General features: G+C 40.0%; 1 protein-coding gene across 4 annotated transcripts in view; it reads right to left on the bottom strand.

Annotated features, from left to right (window-relative positions):
* LOC139145216 (solute carrier family 35 member G2-like) overlaps window positions 1–19,169 on the bottom strand; it is a 42,530-nt gene that overhangs the window by 4,076 nt on the left and 19,285 nt on the right. Inside the window, exon 1 of one of the 4 annotated variants that reach the window (XM_070716220.1) lies at window positions 16,356–16,587. The exons of 2 other annotated variants lie outside the window; for them this stretch is intronic. The gene's annotated coding sequence lies outside the window, so the exon portion shown is untranslated. Of the gene's footprint in view, window positions 1–12,614; window positions 12,760–16,355; window positions 16,588–19,169 lie in introns of those variants that run through there. One more of the 4 variants, XM_070716218.1, reaches the window with a different exon arrangement.

The following is a 19,169-nucleotide window of genomic DNA, read 5'->3' as shown; positions in this document are numbered from 1 at the left end:
CCACTTTTAAAATATGGAAGATGTACGTTCTGCTAATAAATTGAAGTTGACCAGCGAAGATACCGGCACTTCAGTTATACTTTTGTCTGTTGTCATTTATTACAACTTCAGAGCGAGAGAGAGAGAGAGAGAGAGAGAGAGAGAGAGAGAGAGAGAGAGAGAGATGCTAATAAATTGCACTTGATCTGGGAAAGTTCCGGCACTAGTTATAGTGGTCTAATGTCATTTATTACGACTTCATAGAGAAAGATATATACGTACATAGATGTAACTTTACTGTCCAATTAAGATAATTGGAAAATTGTTTTCGGTTCACCAAACATTTACAAGGTAACAAAAACACAACATAGAACTGTCATCGCACTAAAACCCCACTGAAAACTACACGCACACATATGTATGTGTGTGTGTGTGTTTGTGTGAGTGTATTTGCGTTTGCGTATTACGACCTAACAACATCAACTACTTCATATTGTACATGCAAAGTTCGAAGCGCTGCATGGCAGGATTCGCTTGACTGAATAAATTAATTTAACAAGGAGGTCCCATTAAGAAACAAAAACATAATACTGTATCAATCAATTTCACAGCTTCAACTAATTTGAGCAGTCTGAAAGAGTCGACCACTATCGATTGCAAAGTGTAACGACGATATAGCGTCACACAATCTCAAAGCAAAGCATATTTGAGCATTATTATATTACTCGGAGTTATTCATTCCAACTCTGTGATAAGAGAACCAATTACTGATCGGGTCATCTGGGAGCCATCTACCGACCACATTTGTCTGATATTCTTTTAAAGTCGTGTATATTGGCCCTGTCATTTTCACGATTACCCTGAGAATTTACCGTGCTATCACCCTCTAGTCATCGGCTCGCTTTGGGTTTAAATAGCTCTACTCGAATGTTTGTAAACGCAGCTACTGATAGGTCCAGTCGGCCGGGGTTTTCCGGGAGTTCGTCTGTCCGGCAATCGTATAACCATTCGGAAAACATTTTCATTCGGGGATGCGCCCAGATCGTCCCCTACCATGGGCCGACTGTCATTTTCTAAACAACGGACTGAAGCGTCCTTCGACGTCTTCGCCCGGAAGCTCAGAAACAATGACAGTGGCTCTCGGGATGTTGAGTGGGCACAACTTTCCACATCACAATCCCCACATCACATTGCAAAAGGTTTAGGTTTGAAAAAGAACCGAAAAGACACATTTTGCATCGGAACAATCAGAATAAACTGTAGTCATCTCTCTCTCTCTCTCTCTCTCTCTCTCTCTCTCTCTCTCTCTCTCTCTCTCTCTCTCTCTCAGGGAACACAAACTGAGACTTTTGAATGCATTACTCTATGCACACCTTGCAAACTCAGTTCAAACAGAACGACGTACTTGTGTATCTTGAGTTAATCCTGGCCAACTCGAGAAAGTCTTGCTCTTGACGCAAAGCGACGCTATCGCAAGTTACAAAACCGCGGTTTCACAGAGGTCCACAATCGTTGAAGAGTCGGAGTCTAGATCGAATATATGCTTTTATGAGACAAACTGATGTACTTCATTGGCTACCAAGATCGCCCAAACTCTTCTACATTGGTATGACCAGGCTATATATAACATCGATGTCCAAAAATGGACAATAAATGGCCCATAAAGAAAATTAAATTTATAGTTCCTGCTCAAAATTATGACATTGCATCGCACACGCCTAAAGGTGTGTGAATTCCAAAAGTAAAGTACGTGCAGGTATGAGACTAAGAGACGCTAGTTTCCTGTGAGTGAATTTCTCGGTAATATAGGCTTTATGTATTTCCGACATCATCAGAATCTGTGATGAGAGTAGGAACTGTTGTGACAAAACACACTTTTCATACTTTCAGTAACATCCTTCTCGCGTTCCCCAGACGACAACAAGATGGGCGATCTCCTAGCGACTAAACAATTTGCATATTAGGATTCACAGCACAAGTTCTATAACACATACAGTTGCTCTTGAAAAGTTAATAAGATTACAGGGGATACCTGCCCGTTGCGTGGACTGTTGAACAGTCTGTTCAGTGGCATGCTAGTCGAGCTAGCCCCAGGGATTTTTTTTGGTCGTGCGATTTTACTTCAGTTCACAATTGATACTTGTGGTTAGATGGCGTGGCTGAATGCCTCCGGCAGAAAATGCTGGAAATATCATCACAGGGTGGGTTTATGGTCCCTTCAACAGCGTGAATAGGATCAAACAAGCGAAGCCGTGTTAGGGATATACCTCATTGAACATTAACACACGTATTATACAAGTATATGATTCACTCACACGCATAAAAGAATCTCTTGAGGGGGCAGGGATGTTAAACCGTAAAGCACAAAACAAATCACTCTTTTCGACGTCTGTATGTGTCGACATTCACGCTTTCTATTCAACAAGCCTTCGTCTCGCACTTGTGTATTGTGACGTCGAATTAGAATAGCCCTACCTCGGATTTTTTTAATAAAAGTAAAGTTTGGTTGACACCACCCCCTTAATTTCCAAGCTTAGTCTCATCTGACCGATTGTTGTCTGTCTGTCTTTCTGTATGTCTATCTGTCTTCCCAGTCCGTGTGTTGCCGGCACGATTCGCGATTTTTTCTCGTCGTGATGTCATTTATGCTTGTGTGTCCTCAGTGCCACATTACCTAGGTGATTTTTTCCTCTATTTTCAAACTATTCAAGGTACAATCTTGATCCTACTTTGAAACAACAGTATCAAAAAAACGGAAATATTTCGGAAATTTACGCAGTGTTGTTGGGTGCATTGAGAAAGCATGAAAGTGAAAACAAGCGTAAACTGTATAAAAATGGAATCCAGTCTTCTTCGCGACATGTCACTGACATTAGTTAGCATATAAAAATCCATTGTGTTGAACTTTCTCTGTTTGCCCGGTATACTTCCTCTCTGTAATACACACTTTCTAGTTCCTCTCCACGAATCATGTCATAATCCCTAGAGTTTAACTTGTAAAACGCAGTTCTTATACATATATGTGCAATGTCCGGTGACAGTATTGGCAACTGAATTCCAGCCAGGACTATAATTCATTTTCAACGATACAACATTTTTGTTCTAGGGTAAACGAAGTGAGTCCGTTGCAGTAAAGGGGCCAGAAAGTCCATACTTATTTTCAAACAAATTGATGTAAGTTCATTCTAACTTTTGAACTCATGCGTTGTAACCTAGACAAATGAATGTAACTTCATTAATATGGTTCGACAGATGGATGACTCGTAAATCAATTTGACAATATTGTGAAACACGTCGCAAGTTTAAGAAACTGCATGCAGCCTTCGAACACGGGGAATCCAGCATGCTGTTAGCAGTTAGATCGTGAATTAAAGCTGTCAGTCATACACAGTGTCAAGTTCAAGTACAACGGCACATGGTACAAATGTCAATTTAGAAAGCGTCATTTACAACACGGCCAAATCATATATTGGCTGCACTGTTAATTAACAAATGTGTCTGCCGCTTCGAAAGGAATGAGCGAACACAGTTAATGACTCTCGTTATGGCGTTCTGTTCCAAATTTAATGTTCCCAGTATTCAAGTTCAGGGTATCCAATGGGGTCAAAGACAAGCAATGTCGTGATTCTAGCAGTATGGTTAGTACATGACTAAGGCTCGCCAAATATATTCAAATTTCACGCTTTTTACATCACTTTGTTGCACGAGTCTGAGTGTCTGCATACCAGATGAATGAGTCTTACCCTCCAAACTCAGGCGGCAGTGTGATAGTCGTCTGAGATTCAAGGAGCACAATCTCAGAGAAGAAACATCACAAAAATTGTAGGACACCTTTCAATGGAACACGTACGTCTTGTTATAGACGCCAAGAATGTAGTATTGGTTAACGCTAGTCTTGCCACGCGTACTTTTCTTTGTCCTCATTGGTACTCGTAAATATATGTGTAATGACATGCAAATTAGTGAGTTGTAAGGACATCCAAATTAGTGAGTTATAAGTGACATGCAAATTAGTGAGTTATACAAATATTTGCGCTTACAAATTGGAATATTTCAACCTTGAATCGAGCATGTTGTGCGGTTTTTTTATGTTCCCAAAAGTGTGCACCCAGGTCAAACACGAAGTAAGTAATCTTTTAGGAACAAAAACTTGCACATTCAGAATCATCAGTAGCTGAATGCTTATGCAGTTTTCAGAGACAGAATTGCGCGGCCACTCTCTCTTTTTTATCTCTTTAAACTCTATTTAATGCCCAATTAGAGGATGAGGTACCCGTAACCCACTATGGAGCAATGAGGAATAAAGTGCCTTGCTCACTGGGGTACAACACCGTGTCAGAGTCTCGAACTCACCAACCTCCGACAGTAAATCCGTTACTATGGACTTACCGGGTGTCGAACTCCTCATCCTCTGATAGTGAAATCGATACCCTAACCACTGCCCCACGGTACCTCCTATCTCTTGTACATTGGACCACGTTACGAGTGTAGTGATACATAGCGGCCGCCGCGTAGTATACATACACTATAGAATTATTCTATGTATACTACGCGGCGGCCGCTATGTATCACTACACTCGTACTGTACATTGGACGGTTCCCTTACACACTTGCCTGGCCACCAACTCGCTGAACACATCTTCACTTGAATAACCATTCTTATCTCTGCATTGAAGTTTATTTCAGACGTGAAGTCCGCAGCGGTAATGCGTAAATAAATGGGAAAATAATACTAAGATATCAAAAAGGTAGTTCCTGGTTACACAAACCTTGGCAGTTATTGTGGTTGCCCTTACAGCGTCACCTATCAGTGAAGTAAGAGACTGGTCAGTTTCTTCGGCCTGGGGGAGGGGGCAGGTGGATTCATGGGGGGGGGTTCACCCTGTTTTTGACTTTGGTGATAGGGGGGTCACCATGTTTTTGAAATGCCCAATAGGGGGGGGGGTCAGTGTGTTTTTGAATTTCGACACAGGCTCATCATTGCCTAAAATGCATCGTGTCAGCCACAAATTTCATCATTCAGTTGCATTTTTCGGCGCGCTCTTCGGGCGCGTAGCTTTAATAATCAGACATATATTTCAGCATGCTCAACTTTAACATATCAGGCATACATATATCAGAGATATCTGTATGTTCAATATTTTTCAGCGTGCTCTTCGAGCGCATTACTTTAATATATCAGACATTTTTCAGCACACCCTTCCTGTGCATTACTTTAATATACAAGACATATATATCAGAGATATCAGGATGTTTCATATTTTTCTCCGCGCCCTTCGGGCGCCATACTTTAATAAATCAGAGATATATGCCAGAGATATCTTGATGTTTGCTAAGTGAAAGTGTACTGTTATGAAATCTGCATTTCATATGAAAAGCATGACAAATTCCTGATACTTTTCTGTTCTCTCTTTGAGAATTCAGTATGAGAAAGCAACATGCACAAATATCAATGATACAGAAAAGGTCATCTCAGACTCTGCACACATCAGATTTGGCTAAAATGCCTCTCTATGGTTCCTCAGGAGATTTAATTGGATGGCTGGCAAGTCTTAACACCCATCAAAGTTTTTGATTTACTGCTTTTTCCTGTTTGATATTAATGATTGACATCCATTTCTGTACAACAGTTCAGGACATCTGGTTAAGCATAGAAAGTGTGAAATACATTCACAGCTCATTCAAAATGTATTATTACACCTCACTCATTCAGCGTGCACTGCCATTGGTTAAACACGACTCACGTGGGATGCCCTCTGCGAACTTGATGATGCCCTCTGCATTTGATATTACATGGATGACGTCATTTTACTTACTGCGCAAAACAAATTGTCGTTCGCTTGTTGTACTCTGCATTTGGCATTGGCAACACTTGTGTGAGACTGCGAAACGTCATGCAGGCTGTCATCGGCACAGTTAGACGATATTTTGATGCAAGTAAACAGCAAACGAACGAAAATGGCAACAAGGCATGCAATTTCTGTGTTAACCGACTATGCAAGCAACAAATTTGGATACGCCACCGAGGAGATCGGAAAACTTTAGCGGCAACCCTAGCCTACGAGTATGGCGAGAGTGTCCGGCTTTGGCTACGCCGCCTCCGGAGGCGGCGTAGCCAAAGCCGGACACTCTCGCCATACTCGTAGGGCTATCGGCAACCCAAGACTCGGCACTGACAATATTTTACGCTGAGGTCCGGACTCAGAAGGCGAACTGTACTTGAAGAAGTCTTTGTGTTTTTGTTTCTTTGCAATTTGCTTGTTCGGTGTAATAAAAATAATAACACATGAGAGCTTGGGCAATATCACGATTTTTTGCCTGCCCTCGGGCTGGTGGTCATGATCGAAATACTGATGATGCCCTCGCCTACGGCTCGGGCATCATCAGTATTTCGATCATGACCACCATCCCTTGGGCAGGCAATAAATCGTGATATTGCCCTCGCTCTCATGTGTTATTTATTTAACTGTATTCAAACTTTAAGATTGACACTTTGAAATTCCTATCTTACAACTGACATGCCAACAATTTCATTAAAACACAGAATGACAGTTAAAATATAAATGTATGTAAAATATTATATATATATATATATATATATATATATATATATATATATATATATATTACAGTATTATATTATTACATATTACAGTTGTCCCGTGCGGGGGGGGGGTCACCCTGTTTTCAAAATTTGGAATAGGGGGGTCACCCTGTTTTCAAAATTTGGAATAGGGGGGGGGGTCAGCCACTTTTTGACGTCGGCAAAAAATAATCCACCGCCCCCCCCCCCGGCCGAAGAAACTGACCAGTCCCTAAGGAGCTTCAAGCTTTACCGTGTTGTATAGTGCCTCGCTTATTTGGCATGCTCAGCATTTTGACGAAGATAAATCGAGTTCGACCGAAGTTCACGACTACAACGTACGATAGTGTCTGCATACCTTGTTTGAAAGCTGATGGGACGGCATCCCTACACCTGTGCTTCTGCAAAAAACTGTCAGCGAGGGCGTACGGTTCTTAGATTTTAGGACAATGCCACCCACACAGCACATCCGGGAAGGTCACCATGCATACAAACATTTTGATGGCCGAACAAGTATATAATCGTGTACACAATACTGACATAACCAACCCACCTCAACAGAAATTTCAACTTGATTTACCAGAACCACACGATTTTTTTACCTTGCCTTAGAGATCATACATGGTACTGTTATGGTATCCTAATCTGTGAGCGCAGTAATCTCAGCGCGTTACAACTTCGATAGTCTATGCGAGGAACTTTTTGAGGAACTTTTTTTTTTACTTTCTTTGGAGGAACAAGTGTCTTATTAGTAAATTCAATGGAGGAACAAGCATTTTACTTGTAAATTTAACATTGTGCTCCGATGTTGTTGTGCAATTCTAATTGAAAAATACTTTAACCAATTTTATGCAAAAAATAAAATGTACTTAATGCATGTTATAAAAATGCGCGATACGTATACGTAGACTGAGAGGAAAATATTAAAGAATAAAAGATTATTTCGAACACAGTCCCTCTAACGACAGTTTAATTAGAGTGTCTTTACTCTAAGAGAATTACTGACAAGTACAGAATGGATGCTTCCTTCATATTCGTCATCGTCGGAACCATCACTGGAACTCATTTCCTTCGCGTCTGTAGCGCTGCTTATGATTGTTGTGAGTGCGGGACGATGCAACGACTGGCTGTTCTGTCAGAGAGTAGATTATTTCACATATCTTGGGACTACCTCCGAATTCAACGCGGGTGTCTGACTAAATAAGGGAGCATTCGTTATTTACGGGGAGGGGGGGGTCGGTGGAAATCAGGGGGGGTTGACTTTTACAAAACCGCTTTTCAGGGGGGGTCAATTTTACAATCAATGATTGAAGGGGGTTCAAATTTTACAAAGGTTTGTGTTGAGTTATGAAAACAAAATTGACTTTGGAATTTCACCGAAATGTTGCTTGTGTAACCGATGTTTCGAGACGGCAGAATAATAACCGACCGAAGCTCAGCCAAATTTATTTCTCTAGCAGGGCCAACAAGTCCGAGACTGGCATTAACCTCTCTAGAGCAGCAACAGAGCATGTAGCCCTGGGTACAGGTCTGTGTGTTCCTGGCGTATACGGCCTCCACCACGCTGCCCTGCAACGGTCTGTGGAGATAACTGGGGTCTCTGCAGCGAGATTCAAAATGGGGATCGCCATGGTAAACAACTTGTCGAGTATGTTATGTTTCAGAAAATGAGCGGTTTTGGACGTTAGGAGAAGTCAATCGCATCTTTTCTGGGATTGGTTAGGAGGTAAAGGTAGGCAGGGAAAGGATTTTGCCCCAATAGAGCAGAATTTCGGCCAAAAAGACCGTTTAGTCTTCATTGCGGTCCAGATCCAGGCCGCAGAGACCTCAAGTCTGTTCAAGGACCATTGCAGGGCTGTGGTAGAGGCCATATAATGCTGGGAACACACGTGCACACACCTGTACGCAGGGCTACACAGCATGGGGCATGAAAAATTGCCCACTCTGCCAATGAGGGCACACAGTCCATGTAGCCGACAATGAGATGCAAATGATATGCGGTCAAGGTCTCCTCAACTAACTTTCAGCTGGTTCTTCACTTTCTACTATTTTTTTAGTATTTTTTACAAAGGCACAGACTTATTCTACCTGCAACTTAAAACTGATAGTGATTTTGTAGCTCATTCTTTACTATTTTTCATAGTTTTTGATAGCCGGTAACACACACTTCGTGTTCGTGTCGGCTACATGGACGATCTGCCGAAATGAGGAACCAACACACAGTCATATAATGTAACAAACAACTTCTGTATATATTGTGTCAAATATCGGGGTCTACATATAAAATAGTAAAACCGTACCCAAAACTATAAATATTACTCCATGGTAACAGTAACCGTACTGATCGACCTCCCGACGGCAGGAGTCGAACACACTTTCAGAACAAAACTCTGTTCAAACCCTTTCTAAATGCTTAACAATTTTTATGGAAACTTAACGGTACCGCAGAGGTACCTCAGACTTGACGACGCGGCTGGGAAACACAAATAGTTCACACGCGACTTTAACTAATGTTCGATGATGAGCACAATTGTAAGTCCCGTGTAATGTCTGCACATGAAAGTCGGCGACAACACACGCAATTCACTGCTAAGCAGCGTCCAGTTCAGCTACCACGGGAGCAGCCATCTTACTAATATTCTTAGATCTTTTGTTTACTTCCGGTCGGGACATGCCGAACTAATCTGAAGTCTTACTCTGCTAACTCCGCGCATCGACAAAAGTTCAGTGGAACAATCATAAATAATGTTCTCATGACAATCTCAGACATCTGACTGAACTCATAACGGAATAAGTTCATAGTTAACACACAATTTGCTGCAGAAAGATCAGCTTTCAACTTGTGGTGATATTATCATCTTAGCAGTGCGTATATTGCAAATATACGGCACGGCTTTCACTTGTGTGAGCAATGTTCGTTCCATCGACTAAAGTAGAGGATGGCGTAGGGTTTAAATAAACTGTCCGATCCGCACAAAATTCGATCTCTGCCACTCACCGGTTTCTTTACATATCTGCTGACTTGAGTAAGACTCAAAATAGAGAAATATCTGACTTAAAAAGCACACGCTGACACTCAAACCTTCCAGTGCCAGTGCAGCATGCAACGTAAAACACTCTCTGGAAAGTTCCCGTCTTGGACTCCCTAGGTATACAGTGATAACACACAAGAACTCCCAGGCAAAATAGAAAATACACAGGTCCTCCATACATAATCTATGAGAAGCTATGAATAATTTCTTTTAAATACAAAACTAGCTAAATCTGTGTATTTATAGATTCTTGATTATTGATATTAATGTACTTGATAAGACTAGGGTAGTTACCAGTGCATGTGTGAGCAAGAAATATGATTTTGGAATTTCACCGAATTGTTAATTCACTATCTTGTCAGAGGAAACTATGAATAATTTTTTTCCATAACATAACTAGTTAAATCTGTGTATTTATGTACGCTTGATTATTGATATTAATTTACTTGATTAGACTAGGGTGGTAACAAGTGGATGTTTGTGCAAGAAATTTGATTTTGGAATGTCACCGAAATGTTGATTCACTATCTTGTATATATGGAAACTATGAATATTTTTTTCCAATATAAAACTAGGTAAATCTGTGTATTTATGTACTCTTGATTATTGATATTAGTGTACTTGATTAGACTACAGCGATTACAAGTTCATGTGTGTGCAAAAATTTGATTTTGGCATTTCACCAAAATGTTGATTCACTAGTATGTGAGGAAACTTTTTCAGCCCGGGGCCACAGGGTGCAAAGGGTTAATGAATCAAATCTGATGAATTTTTTTTTTTCATGGGGGGGTCACATTTTACAATTGATGAATTGAGGGGGGTCAAATTTTAGAAATTTGATTTGGAGGGGGGGTCGCTTTTTACGTTTCATTTGTCGCTCAAATTCCACCGGCCCCCCCCCTCCCCGTAAATAACGAATGCTCAATAACGACATGGCCGCCTTCAGGGACGACTCCCGGGCGATTTTTAGGTCAATCGTTCGCCACTGCTTCAGATTACGTCGGTGTAATTTATCACATCGATTAGAGTTAAGTGAATGAATCAGTCAATGTCACACGTTATGCCAGACAGGAAAAAAAAACGCGGAATGATATGGAAAACCTCTCCCCAACCCACCAACCAGTTTCCATCGCTAGATCATCAGCTATCAGCGACAAACCATGAGACGTAATGTTGAAAATCATGGCCATTGTGATTATGTATCTGTACAGAGAAAAAAAAGTTACTTTTCCCAGCTCCCTCAGCAAGTAGTATAGTGTAACCCCTATTTATTGGAGTGATCTTTTAATGGGAAATTAATTCCCATTACATCTGCGGTGACGATTACATTCAACGACAGACAATGATATTTCCCTCCTTGTCTTGTTGTACAACAGGTCATTACTCGTATATACCTTAATACACGCCGCCTTACAGGTGATGAATTGAAAGCTACCATCGCTCGGTCTCCTGTGCCAATATCAACCTAGTCACTTTCTTTGTTGCTCATGATATCGGAAAATGACGTCAGAAAGGCTCTTATCCCAAAGCCTAAGACGGCATGTCAACGACAGTGATTGTACCTGAGATTTACGTTCAGTCAGTATCTGTCCCATTCAGTTGCCCCGTTGTCTTCATGATCCGACTTCAATGGCGCTATCTGTTCGCTAAAGAAACACAGATAACGGCCGGGCTGTTTTTTTTTGTTTTTTTTTGTTTTTTAGTTGTCAAGGTTTTTTTTGTGATAATTCAACACTCTTTCGCATACTACTTTTTGTTCTGTCGTTGTTTGGTTTTGGCGTTAAGGTAAGCGCTGACGAACAGCAACTTTTGGCACCCGACCAGAGAAGATGATTCCAAAACGCGTTCACGTTAGAGTTTTGCCATTTTAACTTAAGAGCAATGTTAGTTAAGTGTAAGGGATGTCCCGGGTCCGCATGACACCCTGGAAGGCCTGCTTACCTGCAATGTCTCGTTGAGGTGCGTAGGCGATGAATGGTCGGAAAACCGAGAAGTGTAAACTAGCATGTTGGACACACATGAAGGGACGTCAAAACAACCGAAATGAGATTAATTGTATGGGAAAGTAAGCCATGACATCAGACGTCAGACACACCTAAGCCCGACTTTTATGTTTGGGAACATCTGGTTAGTCCGAAACCGTCTCTACGCCAAACATCCGTCTTTTGACATTTTTGAATTCCAGCATTTATAACATTTGCACCTACAAGGCAAATACTTTTTGTACGGCTGGTGTACGCTGGCCTGCATAACAACCCAATAGCCACTTTCTTTCAAAGGCGGGATTTATGCCATCCAAGGAAAAAATTGGCGACAACAACCTATCGACAACCAATGATTCATTAATATTCAGGTGATCTGGGAAGGTAAAAAACAGATTGGCAAACGCCGGATGGTCGTTCAGGACCATCGCATGCGGCAGTTTCTCGAACCGCAACGATCAGTCGTTGTCACAGTGCGATGATGTTGTATCTAGCGTAAAAAACATACAAGAATTACCATGTGCTAACATTGAAGCGAGACCGTCACCTTAACCGCTCGCGCTCGCAAATAACGTATGGTTGATTTACGGCTGATCATGTCACACGATCGGCAGCACAAGTAATATAATACCTTTTAGGTGATAATATAGCCACTACACACTGACTCCGTTACAAAATGCACGGCTTGCCACATCTTTCTACCTTCAGAAGGGTCAAAGGTGTGCTAATTTCCGCGACCGGGAGGACATTCAATATTTCTCTTTTACAATAATCTAACCTCGATGAATTACGTCTTCGTAAGAATTATGATAAAAAAATCTGCAGGTGATCGGCGTCAAGTCAGAATAAAGATGACAAAGAAGTTTGAAAGCTATTTAACGGCTTGTCAAAATCGTCTCCTAATTGTTTCCGAACCCTTCAACTGTCCCAGGTCTCTCACTTTTGAGGCAAGTGTCCCCGTTCACGGACGCTGTCGTTTGCATGCATGCCGTATGGTGCCTGCCATGAAGATAGAGAATATATGGTGAATCACCTTACCGTTTTACGGCCATAAAGCCTGAGATATACGGCTGCAGTGACTGGAAGTTGCCAGTGCAACCATTCATGATGAAGGCTCCGCTAGTGGTACACGCTTAAATCTTCCCCTATTATCGAGAACTTTCTCTGAAATTGGAATCGCCCCTTTTTTCTGTCTATTCACTACAGGCGTCAGCTACCTGCATAGATTAGCTAGACCGTGTCGTATGAACACGGGCTGGCAGTTTGACAGGGAATGCCTCTATCCATGATCCACAACGACTGCAGAGTGGCGAATATCGCGCGACAAGACTAGAATTAACACGAGACATCCATGCGAGACGGTAGTGTGGCAAGTAGCATGCGATGAGACACAGGGTCCAATTTGCATATTAATAATAATTTTACTAAATATCACTTATATTGATCATGATTAATGTCATAATCAGTATGTTATTTCTTTTCTTTCGTTATTTCTCTATTCATCCTTTCTTTCTATTTTTTCCGGGGTTTAACTTTTCCCCTAAAATCGTGAGTACGCTACGTTAATGATATAATGATTTAAGCTTAACTGACAAATATGATACGCGGACAATTGAATGCATGAATGCATGTATGTACTGCTGAATGTATGTATGTATGTATGTATGTATATATGTATGTATGTATGTATGTATGTATGTATGTATGTATGTATGTATGTATGTATGTATGTATGTATGTATGTATGTATGTATGTATGTATGTATGTATGTATGTATGTATGTATGTATGTATGTATGTATGTATGTATGTATGTATGTATGTACGTATGTGTGTATGTATGTATGTATAAATGTATGTATGTATGTATGTATGTATGTATGTATGTATGTATGTATGTATGTATGTATGTATGTATGTATGTATGTATGTACGTATGTGTGTATGTATGTATGTATGTATGTATGTATGTATGTATGTATGTATGTATGTATGTATGTATGTATGTATGTATGTATGTGTGTGTGTGTATGTATGTATGTATGTATGTATGTATGTATGTATGTATGTATGTATGTATGTATGTATGTATGTATGTATGTATGTATGTATGTATGTATGTATGTATGTATGTATGTATGTGTGTATGTATGTATGTATGTGTGCAAAGTAAGCCTTTATTGAAATCGTATCCCATTGGAATCTTAGTCATCAAGAGCAATAAAGGTTTTGCAAATCAACAACAAACGATTTAATATATATATACTATATATATTATATATATAGTATGAGGGGCGCGCAAGTTTCAGAGTGTTGCCAGAAAGCCCTTAGGGTGAAACCGGGAGGGCACAATGTATACATTTTGTGTATATATATATATATATATATATATATATATATATATATATATCACGTGTGTGTACGTATATATCTATGTTTGTATGTATCTATGTACGCATCTATATGTGTGTCTATGATGTATGTATATATGTATGTATATATCTATCTATCTGTTTGTCTATCTATCTATACAGCTTTGTATGCGTCTATGTATCCGTGTAGTCTTTGTACCAAACTTTTTATATGAATCACTTTTCGCCTAACTCTTCGGTCATTACAAACAACTTCACTAGTTGTATTGTATGTATCTTAAAGACGGCAAAGTTCTGTACTTCAATCGCCAATACATGAGTGCCCTGCTCAACAAAATGGCACATGAATAGATTATCAAAGGTCTCGGCGAGTCTTACCGCCTGGTATTCACGCCAAGCATAAACGGAACTTCGGGAGAACAGTAAAACGCTAGTCAAAGTTCAGACGGTGAATTCACAGATCGAAACATCTATAATAGTGAACAGTAGAACAATGCCTAGCCTCTGTGATTTCAAGTAGTTCGACTCTTTGGGTAAGGGGTGTCATTCGCACTGCCCTTTTACAACTTGTAAGAAAATACTCCAGGCTTTCAGTCACCTCATCGAGAAAGGTCTGTACGTACACCCTGAACACTAGTCTTAATGTCCTAGTATTATTCTGTATTTCCTCAAGCACATTTGCAGTTGTTACGGGCGTGGCTATGGTTAATAGAAAAATCTGAAAACAATTTCACCTATCTAGGTATCATGACTTAAAAATATCACTTCACCGTCTGCCAATGGCTACAATGTTCACTATTATAATTTCATGCAGGGGCACATTTCTCATCGTCAAACGGTTCAAGTTATCTTGCACATTGATGCCATACACACGCTAATCATATCTAATACTCTGGTTAGATCTTTGAGACCGCAAGAGTGGCACTGCCAAGGGGCATCGCCTGGTATATAAATCCCAATATAGGTACAAAAGGAATAGGTCGGTTTGGTACGTAAACGTAATCTAGCCATTGATACTTTGTACAGCTTTCAACACACAGGCACTTATTTACTTCTAAATATTTTCAAAAGCCTTGCATGCGTTTATCGCGAGTCCAATAAACAACCGAATAGCTGATCGGTGGGATTTCGTTTGCTAACATGATCCCTCCCCTGGCTAGCAACGGGACATACACGTTTGTAGCGTAAATGGTCTTTCGAAGTCAGAGAAGCAATTCTCAAGCATTTCGAGACATTTTTCACAAGTTATTGCTGCAAATCAGTCTACTTAAGAAAAAATCCTTCGCGAGTGTTTTTCTATATCATTAAAAGTTAAGACAGTTCTCTCAAGTTCGTTGATTCTAAGGGTGACAAAAATATGACAGAGAGAAAATCTACGAATAAAATTCAATGTGAATGAGGACTTAAAGGGCCACAGAGAATACTTTAACTTTTGGTAGGGTTTTAACTATTTTTGTTTTTTAATGTCAATACAGCTTCTTGTTCTACTCCCTAAAGCTTGTTGGGATGCACGGTATTCAGCTTGTAAACTCAGCCAATTGTTAACAAGTGAATTGTCGTCTGGACTAGATTTCAAATGTAAACAATCACGGTGTAGTTTACATATACCTGGACGCTGTATTGACGAGCTAAATGGTTGGTGTTTAAACATGCTGGGGATAGCAGGACAAGAAACTGTAGTTGACATTGACATTTTGAGTAAATACGACTTCAGAGCTCTTATTTTTAGAGCTACCTAAAGTTAAAGTACTATAATTGTATAATATTAACTTCATCAAATAAGCAGGTTTCCTTGTCTAGGTTTCATTTTAATCCTATCAGCGTTGTTCATATCTATCATAATTCTTTTGCCCAATGTCCAATATTTTGTATAACCGTGAAATGTATAGATTTTCCAATGACTGACGTAATTTTATAAGTTTCTTCCATCATTTTTGGTGACATATCTTTTCCATCTGATTTAGAGTAAATTATGATGTTACGGGTTGATTTGCACAATCTTGAGCCTCGTATTTCGTTCGTTTTCTACACCGTGTGTTTTTCCAGCGCCTTTAACAGTTTGGTATATGATTGAAAAGGCGTTGTAAGATACAGGAAGAAATAAGAAAGACCCCCCCCCCCCCCCCACTACACATACACCCTAAAGTCATATGTTCCGTAAATATGCGTTTGGAAGTGGAGCGGGCTCAAAGTGATCGACGATCTAGAAACAGCCATAGAAGATTCAAAAAAATTAAACGATAATACAGGAGAGCTTCTTTAACTCAACAAATTTATGTTATGTGGAGCGTCACTTGTCTTCAAGCAGTTTCAAGGTTTGGTTTCTTTGTCTTCCACGTAAAAAATAACTTATCTAAATTTTTTAAAAATTGCAAAGTCCCTGATGCAATAAGTACTATGAACCTACCTAAGATTGATATCTTTCCCTTCAAATCCAGAAAATTCGATCGTCTTATCCTGGGGCAATATTCCAAGGCTTCAACGATGGAGACCTATGATACTTGGCAGATTTTTCAGGAAATTGGCGAAGAAATATAGCCACGCAGATCCAGAGACATTTCATAGATGTCTGTAGTTAGGAAGGCGATGAGACGACTTCCCATACGCCTCCCCACAAGGTACTTCCATGGTCTAGCCTATACTTTACACAGCTTATGACAGTTATACCGGTAGTTGTCTAAAAGTTACCCGGTTACCGTAAATCTGCATACATCCTTGTATGTTAAAAGAGGCGTGTCGGTCATCTTTCAATATGAATTGTCCGACTCATCAAACGGTTTTTGATGACGCACTTGTTTGTGCGTGTTCCCCTAGTGACGATACCGATTGGCCGATGAAAACGACGATGAGCGAATTCCTGTGACTCGCATGACGTAGAAAGGCGATATGTAATGACAAGAGACTATTTTTCACGACAAATTGCATGAAACAGAGACAATTGATGGCAAAAGGGAAAGACAGCACACATGATACACAACTTCCTCGTATACTAACCACAGTGTATAACTAAACACGAACTCTACTCCAAATTGACAGACGTGGTGTCGTCGTTGGAGTCAAAATCACTCTTCAACCAAACGGCATTCCCATGTCATTTAGCAAACACGACGAAACAACCTCGTTGACCATTAAGAGAATCAAAACACTGATGAGGGAACGGCATACTCTATGAAGGCTGAACAAACCATTCAAGCCGGATAAAAAAATCAAATCTAACATTCGACGAAATAAAATATTCGATAAAATACGATAATCTTCATCTTCACTTGCATCGATCTCCCCGTAGTTCTCCTCAAGAAACGCCCGACGGCCTGGACCGACACAAAGTAAAGCAAACGTATTGATGTGACTTCACTACGTTTTGCAGTACACATGCTTGTTGTAGAATATAAGGAACCATCCCTACAGCCAACCACACTAAAATCAGATGTCGAGATGGCGCGTTCTCGCCTTTGCTTGTTCTCTGCCGTTCTCGTTTAGGCGACCAGCAACCAAAGGAGAGCGGCAAAGAGCACGCATAGATGAGAACGTCGCCGTCTCTACATCGGATTTTAATCAGATTACCCTAAAACAAGATGGAAGCCAATTCTTGATGAAAACCCACTCCTGATTTCCGATCTTACTCCGAAAATTCAACTAGTGAGATGGCACACTGAGAACACCAGTATAGGAAAATTATTGTTGCGTGTATCACCAGTACGGAAATAAAACAAGCGAATATATCTGAACGGCGAATGTTGTCTAGCTAGTCAGTATATATGTCAGCCAGTCAATATGTCAGTAAGTTGGTTGCTTTGTTTCTCCCGCACTTACTTACTTACTTACTTACTTACTTACTTACTTACTTACTTACTTACTTACTTACTTACTTACTTACTTACTTACTTACTTACTTACTTACTTACTTACTTACTTACTTACTTGTAGTTACCGACTACTTACCTACTATTCAACCTAGGTAGTTATTAGTTACCTTGTTATGGACTCAGCGACTAAGTTAGTTGATTACTGATTTTATTACTTAGATCTCTTTATTTATTCATTTTAAAAGTTTATTTAAAGTGAAAAATACAGCTCAAAAGTCCCCGCAATTTCGGCTCTATAGACATGACAAAAGGAAACAAGTTGATCAGTTGTATTTGTGATATCATAAGACAGACTAAGAAAGTAGCAAGTAAACTTATCATGCCACAAGGACCTTGCGGTATACGTCAGCACTTAATTCACGGTCGGTTCAGACCTTGATTACACTCTACCCATGTTGAGGGGCTTCTCCGTCCATGCGATTTTCACAGAAGCAGACTGCAATTCATAATATAGCGCAGGAATCGACTGCGTTTACGATGGGCTTCCCGCACTATCCCGGGGCATAGTAAACATGAGAAGGGCAATTTTCCTAAGCTTTTAATCGGAAAACACTACCATAACAGGAAGAACGACGATACAAGTCGATCGGTTATTTTTACGTTCGTATGATCAAAATCCGTTCTATCGTAGTCAAGCTTATAGACATACTTTAAAGCAAATAAATCATGCCGTAAGCTATCGTCATCATTATTGACTTTTTACAAATTTTGTTCTACTTTAGTTTGTACAAAGTATTGAGCGGCTGTGGTACAAGTAGTTAGATGGTAAAGTTGAACATGTATACTACTAACCTGATAAGTGTCTTTTACGTATATTTTCGGCCTTGCAAATGCTTAAGTTTTGTCACCATGACAACAAGTCGTGCATAGTTACTTGCTCAGGAGTACAACGGACATTAAAAGACCGTAGATATGTGTAAATGACGTCCTTGCATCAGAAAAAATAATTCCTAAGAGAAGTTGATTATACCGAGGTTATGTACAACGAAATTACTGTGACATAAAGGGTCATGATTTCACCCTTTTCGTGCGTGCCCTTTTCATGAATTAAGCGCCCTCTAGTATTGCATAACCAACATTAAATATGTGAAGAGGTCCAATGCCAATCCCTTACTTGTTGTCAATTGAATGAATATTAATTTGATATTTGCATATAGATAGATAAATGGATAGATAGATAGATTAGTAGATAGATAGACAGTCAGACAGACAGACAGAGAGATAGATAGATAGATAGATAGATAGATAGATAGATAGATAGATAGATAGATAGACAGATAGAATAGATAGACAGACAGACAGACAGACAGACAGACAGACAGACAGACAGACAGATAGATAGATAGATAAAACGA

The sequence above is a fragment of the Ptychodera flava genome, chromosome 12 (assembly GCF_041260155.1).
Source record: "Ptychodera flava strain L36383 chromosome 12, AS_Pfla_20210202, whole genome shotgun sequence".
NCBI classification, from domain to species: domain Eukaryota; kingdom Metazoa; phylum Hemichordata; class Enteropneusta; family Ptychoderidae; genus Ptychodera; species Ptychodera flava.
Note: the sequence above shows the minus strand (reverse complement) of the source record. Positions and strands in the feature narration are given on the sequence as shown.